At 40.6% G+C, this 11,135-nt stretch overlaps 1 pseudogene; it reads right to left on the bottom strand.

Annotated features, from left to right (window-relative positions):
• Positions 1-702: 702 nt before the first annotated feature.
• Positions 703-3,164, bottom strand: LOC472837 (monocarboxylate transporter 14-like; annotated as a pseudogene).
• Between the last annotated feature and the right edge of the window lie 7,971 nt (positions 3,165-11,135).

Below are 11,135 nucleotides of genomic sequence, written 5' to 3'. Positions count from 1 at the left end.
TCTTTATATATGAATTGTGAACTATATATCATGATTTATTTTGAAACACTGCTTTGTAATTCTGTAAGTCCATTAAACCATGTTTTATTCTTTCGTTAGCTCTTTCTAAGCAATTAACAGCCTCTGTCTCTTGAACATGGGCAAAGTCTGACCTACAATTAAATGTGAACTGACTCAGACGTTTCAAATCACACTAAGGCAATGCTCATTGATTTCCATAACCTCACTGTCCCTGAAGCTAAGCCGACTCATTCTTATGTGTTCCAGTCATTGAGAACATTTATGTCAATTTCACCTAGTTCTTTATTTCATGGAATTTTTAAAGATTAGACGGCTTCAGTGAAAACCAGGTAAATTTCATATCCCAAGATGATTTAGCTCCATGTAGATTTCTTTTCTTTTCCTTTTATTATTATTATTATTATTATTATTATTATTATTATTATTTTGAAACAGAGTCTTGCTCTGTCGCCCAGACTGGAGTGCAATGGTGCTGTCTGGGCTCACTGCAACCTCTGCCTACTGAGTTCAAGCAATTCTCCTGCCTCAGCCTCCCGAGTAGCTGGGACCACAGGTGCGTGCCACCAAGCCTGGCTAATTTTTTGTATTTTTAGTAGAGAAAGGGTTTCACCATGTTAGCCAGAATGGTCTTGATCTCCTGATCTCATGATCCGGCTGTCTCGGCCTCCCAAAGTGCTGGGATTACAAGCGTGAGCCACAGCGCCCCGCCCCATGTAGATTTCTTAACACAGTTCGGTTTTTTTGCTGGATACACTTCAGGATCTTATTCTTTTTTTGGAAACCTCCTTCTTTATCTTGGACTTTTTAACATAACACACCATATCTATATGCACTATGAACTCTTAAAACCTCAGAAAGTTTACCTGCAAAAGGTGGTCCCAACAACGCAGAGATGCCATCAGCACAGATGATGATGCCGTAGGCATTGGCCAAATGTTCAATGTCAACCAAGTCTTCAGTCACTATGGGCATTAGGGAGAAATAACCGCTGGAAAACCCTGTCAGTGTGCAGATGACCACCAGGCCAGCGTACATATGCATCAATGGCAGAATTAAAAATACTGAGGAGGCCAGGTGCGGTGGCTCACACCTGTAATCCCAGCACTTTGGGAGGCTGAGGCAGGCGGATCAGGAGGTCAGGAGATCAAGACCATCCTGGCTAACACAGTGAAACCCCATCTCTGCTAAAAATACAAAAAATTAGCCTGGAGTGGTGGGGGCCACCTGCAGTCCCAGCTACTCGGGAGGCTGAGGCAGGAGCATGGCGTGAACCCAGGAGGTGGAGCTTGCAGTGAGCCGAGATCGTGCCACTGCACCCCAGCCTGGGCAACAGAGCGAGACTCCGTCTCAAAAAAACCAAAACCAAAACCAAAACCAAAAACAACAAAACAAAAATACTGAGGACAAGAACGAAGCTGGCCAACAGGAAGACATTCCAAACACTGATGCAAGGTAAGTCAGCTATGACGCCCAGGATCACTTTTCCAAAAATGTGAACTATTGCTATAATTGAAGTCAGAGGGAAAACGTCCGTTTGCTCCAATAAGTTATACAAATTGACGATTTCTGGGAGATGAATAAAGGAGATGACAAAGCTGCTGTATGCAAATAAAGCCCAGAAAACAAAGGCTACCAACATTCGATTTGTAAATAGGCTGTCCCAAAATAGCCTGAGTGCCAGTACTCGAAGCCCTTCTTGACTCTCATAATGAGCCAGCTGACCGTCTTCAGAACCGGAGAGCGTACATGATCTGGCCTGATAGGGGCACTCCTGGGCTTGCAGGTCACAGAGGGTCTCCTCGTTCCCAGACCCGCCATCCTTCTCTTCTATTCTTCCCTGCTGTCCATTTGACATTACAGACTCTGTGGAGTGCGCCGGCAGGACGCGCAGATCTTTCTCTTCTGGGTCATTTGGGTTTTTCCCAGGAGGGAGGGGCCTCATGAGGGTCCCAAAAACAAACAGGTTTAAGGAAACGGCGCCTTGGATCAACATGGCATTCCTCCAGCCACACTCTGCGCACAAGTACTTCAGTAGCACAGTCATTAGGAACGTACCGAATTCGGTCCCCTTAGTGCTGAGGCCCTGGGCGAGGGCGCGTCTCTTCGGAAATACCTGCTCACCCACCATGACAACCGCTGACAGGCCATCCCGCTGCCCAGGCCAGCTGCCGCTCCAAAAGTAATGAAGAGAAAATGCACGTTTGCAGCGTAGGCACTCAACACCCAGCCCAGGGAGTTGACGAGCCCTCCAATGATCACAGTCTGGAGGCACCCACAGGTGTTAATGAACGAGCCGATGAAAGGGCGGCCCGAGGCCCGCTGGGTTGCGCCTTACTCGGCTCCGCGTCCAGATTCTCGAACTTGCTGCTCTGCTTGGAGCCCCCTGAGCTGCTAGGTGTAGAGATATCTTGCAATGTCGCCTATCATCCTGGAGATGCACGTGCCTGCGTCTCAGCTCTCTACTGGGCTCGGTGCGCTGGGTACCGGGCTCCCGCGCTCTTCTGCCGCTCGCTGCCAGGCCAGGTGAGAGTTTGGTGGAGCTGAAAGCTCGACGCCTCAGTCCAGGTGACTTTAAAAAGGGAGCTTTTGGAGGCGCCCAAACCTAACCTGGGCTTCCTTCCAATCGGATCAATTTCCAATCTTCATGCTCGTTCATTCCTATACCGGCTATTTCTGGTTTGGCAGGGGGAAAAAATGCAGTCACCTCACATGCACACTCTTGTGGTGGCCAGTTGAAGTTTATAACTTTGGCTGAGGTTCCCCTAAGGCACTGCACATTTATCACTGGAGGAAAGGTCCTGAAACTGAATCCAGAATGCAGGTGAGACTAGCAGTAACCTCAATTTCTCTGAGATGGGAGAGAAGGGATGAAACAGACCCTCACTGCAATATTTTTGGCCAAAGAGGACTTAATGTGACTCATTGTCCCTTATTTTTTCTCTGTCGCTCGTTTAGAGTGAGGGGTTTCACTGTGTTGCCAGGCTGGTCTTGAATACTTGGGCTCAAGCGATCCTCTGGCCTTGGCCTTCCAAAGTGCTGGGATCACAAGCTGAGCCACCTTGCCAGCTCAGTCCCTCATTCTTGGTCCCACTCTGGGTTCCACCTCTCCCTGCTCTTTCTGCATGTCCATTACCTACCTTCATGGGCACCAGGCACAACTTTCATCTCAGTGCCTCCCTACCTCATTCCCAGCAGGGAACACAACACAATGCTTTACCTTGGACAATTTTCTGTATTATTGAAGTGAATGCATGAGTCGATGAAGCCTGTGCTGTTTTACCCCTCCTGAAGGTTTTGTAGCAGTTCTCTACTGCTGTTGTAGTAAATTACCACAGTAATAGCAGAAGAAAACCACACAAATTCACTATTTACAGTTCTGGAGGTTGGAAGTTTGAAATGGGTCATACTGAGCTAAGATCATGGTGTTGGCACCTTGAAGGCTGTGTTCCTTCTCGTGGCTCTAGGGGAGAGCCACCAGCTTCTGCAGGCTGTGCACATTCCTTGGCTGGTGGCTCTTACTCCGTCTTCAAAGCCAGCACTGCTGTATCATTCTGTCTTCTTTCCGTACTCACATTGCCTTGTCTCCTCTCCCAGGATCTTATTCTTAAAACGTCTATGTACTTTCCCATTTGTTATTTATTTATTTATTTTTGAGGCATGGTCTTACTCTGTCGCCCAGGCTGGAGTGCAGTAGTATGATCACGGCTCACTGCAACTCCTGCCTCCTGGGTTCAAGGGATCCTCCTACCTCAGCCTCCCAAGTAGCTGGGACCATAAGTGTACACTTCCACACCTGGCTAATTTTTGTATTTTTGGTAGAGACAGGGTTTGCCACGTTGGTCAGGCTGGTCTTGAACTCCTGACCTTGAATGATTCACCCGCCTTGGCCTCCCAAAGTGCTGGGATTACAGGCATGAGCCACTGCACCTGGCCCCATTTGTTATTTCAATTATATTAGACTGATTATTTACCTGACTTGAGATTATTTTAAAATGGAATTCATTTTGAATTCACTATCACTCAGGGTACTAGCAAATTCTTACTAAATATTATGTCTGTTAATAGAAATAATTTATAGTTAGGCACAGTTGGGCGAGATCTAGTGTACTTTATAATTCTGTCTTCATATTAGTCACCTTGAGGTTGACTTAGGTGCTATACACACCAATTAACATTAGCATTTGTTTATCCTCATGGATTCACTTACCCAGTAACTATACCACTTCTATAAAGCTCAGTTTCCACCTATATATGCTGTGCAGGTATGTGATTAGATGTAATTCAGATTAAAACCCATAGTTGGTTTCTGGCATGGGAGCTGAGTTTTCTTCATTTCTCCAGAAATCCTCATGAGTAGTTTCCAGATATGCTTTAAAGAGGAATGGGTTTTCTTTCCATGTCCTATAATTATTTGTAGTCAGGGAAATTTGGGTCAATTAAGTCATAATGACAGCCATGATCATAGTAGCTTATCACTATAAGGAACAGGATTAGGGATCCAAACCAGAAAAGTAAAGTTTTTGTCAAGTAAAATTTCTTAATATCCAGTAATTTGGGGGTATAAAATTATATTTTTCTTGGGCTCTAAAGCATTACTTCTTTTTGTGTAATTAAGCTATTGCATGTCTTCTGTATGGTCAAAGGAAATTTTCATTTTTACTTAATATTTTTGATGAATGAAAAGTCATAAGTCCTTGATTTGGTTTAATCAATAAGAAATTTTATATGTTTAATTATTATTTTTTCTGAAGTTTTTGTTTCAATTTCTATGAGTTTTTTTTCTATGAATGTACTAAATAAGTAAGCTTCACTTTTACTTCCTCCACTTGGGCTTCAACAAAGAAATGTTCGAGTCTTATATAGTAGTACCTCCATGGTTATGACAAAATACACCTGCAGTGGGAGGGTGGTGGGAATTACAGATTAAATTTATTTCCTCCACTTAATTTTTTTCTATTCCTTGGTCTTATCTGGTAGGAGGCAAGTGACTACAGAGATAGCATCATATAGGAAGGATCTATAAGACAGGACCCCAAAGAAAAGTTCTATTAATAGACTCAAACCTGCTAACATTTTAGAGTGGGGAGAATTTTAATCCATTCCATAGTCCCATTACATCCATTGCTTGAAGATGAGAACAAATAAAATTTCATTTTATACATATTCATATTGTGAACCCATTAATAGACAATAGTAATTGTGAAGTTTATTTCCTAAGCAGATATATTGGGATCAGAGATTCTGTGTATTTGAACAACATTCTGCACCAGACTACACATTGTTGATACTGCCTTGCTGCTTTAACTGGAAAAGTGTTCCTATAACCTGAATGAGAATAATATATATATACACATTTATTTTTATGTGGAAGGCCTAATGTGTCCTGGCAACGGACATACAAGTATTGTTATACATATGAAAAGATAATCTCACTCATAATAAGAGAAATGCAAATTACAGCCAATCTGAGATCCTATTTTTTAACATATAAGACTAGTGATATCAAAACATTTAATAAAATTATGTTAAAGATGGAGTGAATACAAATTCTTACAACTTCTATGGGATGTAATTTGGCAATAGTTATCAAAATTACAGTGCATTTGTACTATGGCCCACATTTCCCTTTCTAGGAATTGATTTTACAGATTTATTTGCACTATGTAAAATGATATATATAGAAGAATATTCACTGAAGCATTATAATTGTAATAATAAAAGACCAGGCCGGGTGCAGTGTCTCACGCCTGTAATCCCAACACTTTGGGAGGCTGAGGTGGGTGGATCACCTGAGGTCAAGAGTTCAAGACCAGCCTGGCCAACATGGTGAAACCCCATCTCTATTGAAAATACCAAAACTAGCCAGGCATGGTGGCAGGCGCACCTGTAATCCCAGCTACTCGGTGGGGGGCTGAGGCAGGAGAATCGCTTGAACTTGGGAGGCAGAGATTTCAGTGAGCCGAGATCACACCATTGCACTCCAGCCTGGGGGACAAGAGTGAGACCTCGTCTCAAAAAAAAAAAAAAAAAAAAAAAAGCAACTTAAATGTCAATCAATATGAAACAAATTAAATGTAGAAAGGTACATTAATACAATAGCACAATGCACAGTCATTTAAAAATAACAGAGACACTTTTTATGTATTGAATTGGAATGTTTTTTAAGATACATATGTTATTAAAGCAAGGTGCTGAACAGTATGTGTAATATATTACTACTTATGCAAAAAAGGTAAGAATAATGAGTGTTTGCTCATATAACACAAGTATAGTGTTAAGTATAATAAATCTCTGATGGAATACAGAGAAATTGATAAGGGTGGTGTCCCCGAGGAAAAGTAAATGAGTGGCTGGGGAACAAACAGGAATAGAATGAAGAATTTTCATTATCTGTTCTTTTATTTGTTTTGAATTTTAAAATTTATGAATAAATTACCTACTTAAAAATTAAACACAGGAAAATAAAGAAAAGAATATATTTTCCTGGTCAGTGATCTCATTCAGTTAAGATTTAAAATATCATCCTCATATTAGACATGATTTCAGATCCAGAACAATTGTAGTTGGCACAAACTCATTTAGCTTCCAACCTTCCACAATAAATATCAACAAGTTGGTGATTTAGGGGATAGTAAGTTGGATGGATTACCCAGTTCCTCTCACTCTCAAACCCCATTTGTGATTTCAATCCCTTCTTCTGGGTCATGGTACAGTTTCCCATTTATAATTGTGGTGGTATGGGGACAATTCCAGAAGTTTCTGTTTCATGTCCTATTATCAACCCTACTTGGTATCTGCACTTCAAATTCGAGCCACAACTCCTCCTTTCTGCCATGTTACTCTAAACACACACTAAGGGGGAGGTAAATTCACCCCAGGGGATATCTTTAGTCCTCTGTGTCTAACAACAAAAAATATATCACAATTCATAAACTGGATCCTTGCTTGTCCAACTCTGTTGTTGGTCCAAGAAGCCCCTCTTATGATCAGAATTAGTGCTTCCTCTGAACCTACATCTGAAAGCCCCTAAGATGATTATACTTATATATTTTCCCTGAAATACCTGGGCTCAGGCATAGGACCATCTTTCTGGAAAGACTTGATATTGTATATGGAGAGAATATACATATTTATTCTTCTCCTTAGACTGGGCTATTTATCCTTCCCCTTAGACCGATGAGTCCAGAGAGGATAAATTGAAATTAGTTTTCCTTAGCATTACCCCTTAATATTGTAAAGGAGTACTAATACAGTCAATTATTAAACCATTTTTCTCTTTGCTGGTTATACACACATGTTGTATAGAAGAATATACAATGCAAAGCTTTAATTCAGGCTCAGGAAGCACATTTTAACCCATACCAGGTACATAAGAATTCTGTGGATTTTCCCTTTATTTGAATATAGATATGATACTTTCAAATTCTGCCCACTTAAAACCTTCCATAGAGTTATTCCAATGGAACAAGAAAGAAGTATCCTATTCTTGCCTGACTGATTCATTTAGCCAACATTATTTGTAAATCTCTGACAGGAGTTAGTTCACAAAAGTGCAGTGCATTTGTTTCATGTGCTGCTGCTCCATGTCTCAGCTTCGCCTGTGTGTCGGCTGCTCAGTGGGTGGGTGGGCAGGTCAGCTTGGATATTCTTTTTTTTTTTTTTTTTAAACTTTAAGTTCTGGGATACATGTGCAGAATGTGCAGGTTTGTTACATAGGTATACATGTGCCATGGTGGTTTTCTGTACCTATCAACCTATCATCTAGGTTTTAAGCCCTGCATGCATTAGGTATTTGTCCTATTGCTCTCCCTCCCCTTGCCCCCCACCCCTAGACAGGCCCCAGTGTGTGATGTTCCCCTCCTTCTATCCATGTGTTCTTGTTGTTCAACTCCCACTTATGAATGAGAACAGGCAGTGTTTGGTTTTCTGTTCCCGTGTTAGTTTGCTGCGAATGATGGCTTCCAGCTTCATCGGATATTGCTGTTCTTAATGCATGCAGTTGACCCCTTGCTCTCAGAGACAAATGCATTTTCAAGTTTTCAATAGTTTTTTTTTTCCTTATAAAACTCAGCTACTGGAGTTACAATTTCTCGCATACTTGGCTTGTTTTACCTATATCAGAGTACTCTTTAGAAACCTTCCCTATTATCTTGTGGTTGGCACTATCATTGAAGCTAATAATCCTGCAGCCTCAAAAACATCTTTCGCCTATGTGGACAGAGGGAGGAGAGGAACCTAGAGGAGATCTGCTTAGCTGCCCATGCACTCCTTTGGCCTTCCTATCACAGCGCTCCTTTAAGGTAACTGCTGCCATTTAGTCATATTCCTTCACTGTTCCATGAGTCTTTTTTCTCATTAAGTCTTCTGCTTACAACTTAATGTTTATACTCTTAGTCCTTGACTATGGCTTGCCTTCCTGTTCAATTTCAGCAAATTTGACCTTGGCCATAATTAAATGAAAGACAAGTACACAGAAGGATGTATCCTGATCCCACCAGTCTCTGAAGCATAGCTGTGGTAGGAAATACAAACGTAAATTCTGAAAATCCACAAAGTTTTCAGTACAATCATGTCAATTTTCTTTTTCTTTTTTTCTTTTTCTTTTTTTTTTTTTTTTGAGACAAGGGTCTCACTTTGTCACAGGCTGAAGTGCAGTGGAATGGTCATGGCTCACTGCAGCCTCAACCTCCCAGACTCAAGTAATCCTCCCACCTCAGCCTCCTGAGTAGTGAGTAGCTGAGATCATAGGTGCATGCCATCATGCCCTGCTAAATTTGTTGTTGTTGTTGAGACAGGGGTCTTACTATTTTGCCTAGGCTGGTCTCAAACTCCTGGGCTCAAGTGATCCTCCTGGCTTGGCCTCCCAAAGTGCTGGGATTACAGGCATGAGTCACTGCACCCAGCCAATCATGTACAGATTGTTTCTTTCCCCAGATATTAGATTGAGGTCCCTGAGTTTGGGAATATTTTGAAATATATCTTTATTCCTGGCATCTAGCCCAGTACTTGACACATAGCAAGGACATAGTAAATGTTTACAGAGGAATGAATTTATTTCCTTTGTTCTCTCTATTCATGTACTTGTTAGGCCAGCATGATTTCCTCTTCAGAAATCAGGTTGTCTTAGGTTAGAAAGTTTAATGTGTACTGTGGCCCAACCTCTGAAATGACTCATTGGCTGTAATTTCCATAGTTTCCTGTGGGACTCTTCTCATGTTCAAGGTCTCATTGGTAAACTCTCATCCTCCAGCATCATTGTGCTTATAAAAAAAGGCTTTTCCATTTTGGCTAACAGTTCAACAATTTCATCCTTGGGTTAATTTAAAATTTTCCGTAGCCACCATATGGTCTCACAGATCTAATACATTTAGTTAGCTTATAATTTTCAGAATGCCTGAACATTTGCCAGCGTTTGCTCAAGTACATTCAACCTGTACACTTCGAAAGCCAATTTGGGAGTGCGAAAACTTTTAATAAGTTTCTCTTTAAAAATGTTGACAGATAATTTATTTGTTCTCTCTACTGTCTGTTCTTTTTCTTTTATATACCCTGTGTATCATGATCATCAAAGTGATTGCTCTCTGTATTTAAAGAAATACTTTTCACATTAGGAACAAAGCCTTGTAATCTTCATCTTCATATGCCATGCCTGCTATCTTATTTTCCTTCCTTTTTTTTTTTTTTTTTTCTGAAACAGAGTCTTGCTGTGTTGCCCGGGCTGGAGAGCAGTGGCATAATCTGACTCACTGTAACCTCCACCTCCTGGGCTCAAGCAATCCTCCTACCTTAGCCTCCTGAGTACCTGGGACTACAGAGGAGTGCCACTACAGCTGGCTTATTTTTGTATTTTTGTAGAGATAGGGTTTTGCCATGTGGCCTAGGCTGGTCTTGAACTTCTTGGCTCAAGCGATCCACCTGCCTCAGCCTCCTAAAGTTCTGGGATTATAGGCATAAGCCACTGTGCCCAGGCTACCTGCTACAGTCTAATGTGCTAAAACTCTTTTTACTTTGCCTATATTGATACTTTCTGAAAAAATAAAAGGGAATATATTCAGGATAGTTCCTTTTAATTTTCCAGTTAAGGATGTCAGGTTTTTCTTGTTTAAATATCTAATAATCTTGATAGTGTATTTAATCTCAAGGTTCTAATCAGCTATCTTGAGGAAGTTTCTAGAATCTGTGTAGATTAATGGATTTTATATAGTTTCCACAAAAATATCCAAACTTTGTTTCCTCATTCATTAAAAAATTGCCTACTTATAGGAAAATATATTAATATAGTATAATGGATTTCAGCAAGACTTGTGACAAGATGTTTGATGGTATAAATACACTCAGATAGAGCAGCATTGGGATAGATGATTATATAAGCGGATAAGTTTGAGGAGTTGGAAAAAAAATCCCTAAGTGCTTTGAACATAGCACACATGAAATAATTGAAGGATTGAGTCATCTTTAAGGAAGGCATCTGGAGTCAGGACACAGTGCTCTGCAACTGACATTGTACAAATCGAACAAGAGTTTGGGTAACTAATGTAATCTTGGGTCTCAAAAACAGAAACATAAAAATAAAAAGAATCAGACTATGTTCTTATCATATCTGTAGAGTACCCTTCCTTCTGGATGCCAGTACATTTTTTTTTTAATTTAAGAAGTATGCTGTCAAAACATAGTATATCAGGGTACACATTGCTAAATGACAACTACTTTGAAAACAAGATGAAGTGGCCAAAGTGGGAACATGGACAATAACTTCAAATATTTGTGTGACATCACATGACATAGGGATTTATCTAACTTAACTCTGGAAAAAATGCCTAGGGTCAATAGTTAGAATTTAAGAGGCTGCCAGGTTCAGTTCCATATAAAAAGTGTTTTAAAGAGTATTCCAACAAAATAGTGATTTAGCTTTGTGAGATAGTAAGTTCCCTGCCATTAGACCTATTAAGGCAGACACTGAATAAAGCTTGTCAGGTATTCCATCCAGTTGGGAGTTTAAATAAATTCATAATTTTCCCCTCCAAATTAAAGATAGCATGATTTTGATGCTTCCTGTTTGATTAATTCCATTTTCCACTGCTAAGGAGATAAGGTTGATTTGAAGTGCTGCACTC

The sequence above is a fragment of the Pan troglodytes genome, chromosome 7 (genome assembly GCF_028858775.2).
Source record: "Pan troglodytes isolate AG18354 chromosome 7, NHGRI_mPanTro3-v2.0_pri, whole genome shotgun sequence".
In the NCBI taxonomy this organism is placed as follows: Eukaryota; Metazoa; Chordata; class Mammalia; order Primates; family Hominidae; genus Pan; species Pan troglodytes.
This window is presented reverse-complemented; position numbering and strand designations above follow the sequence as displayed.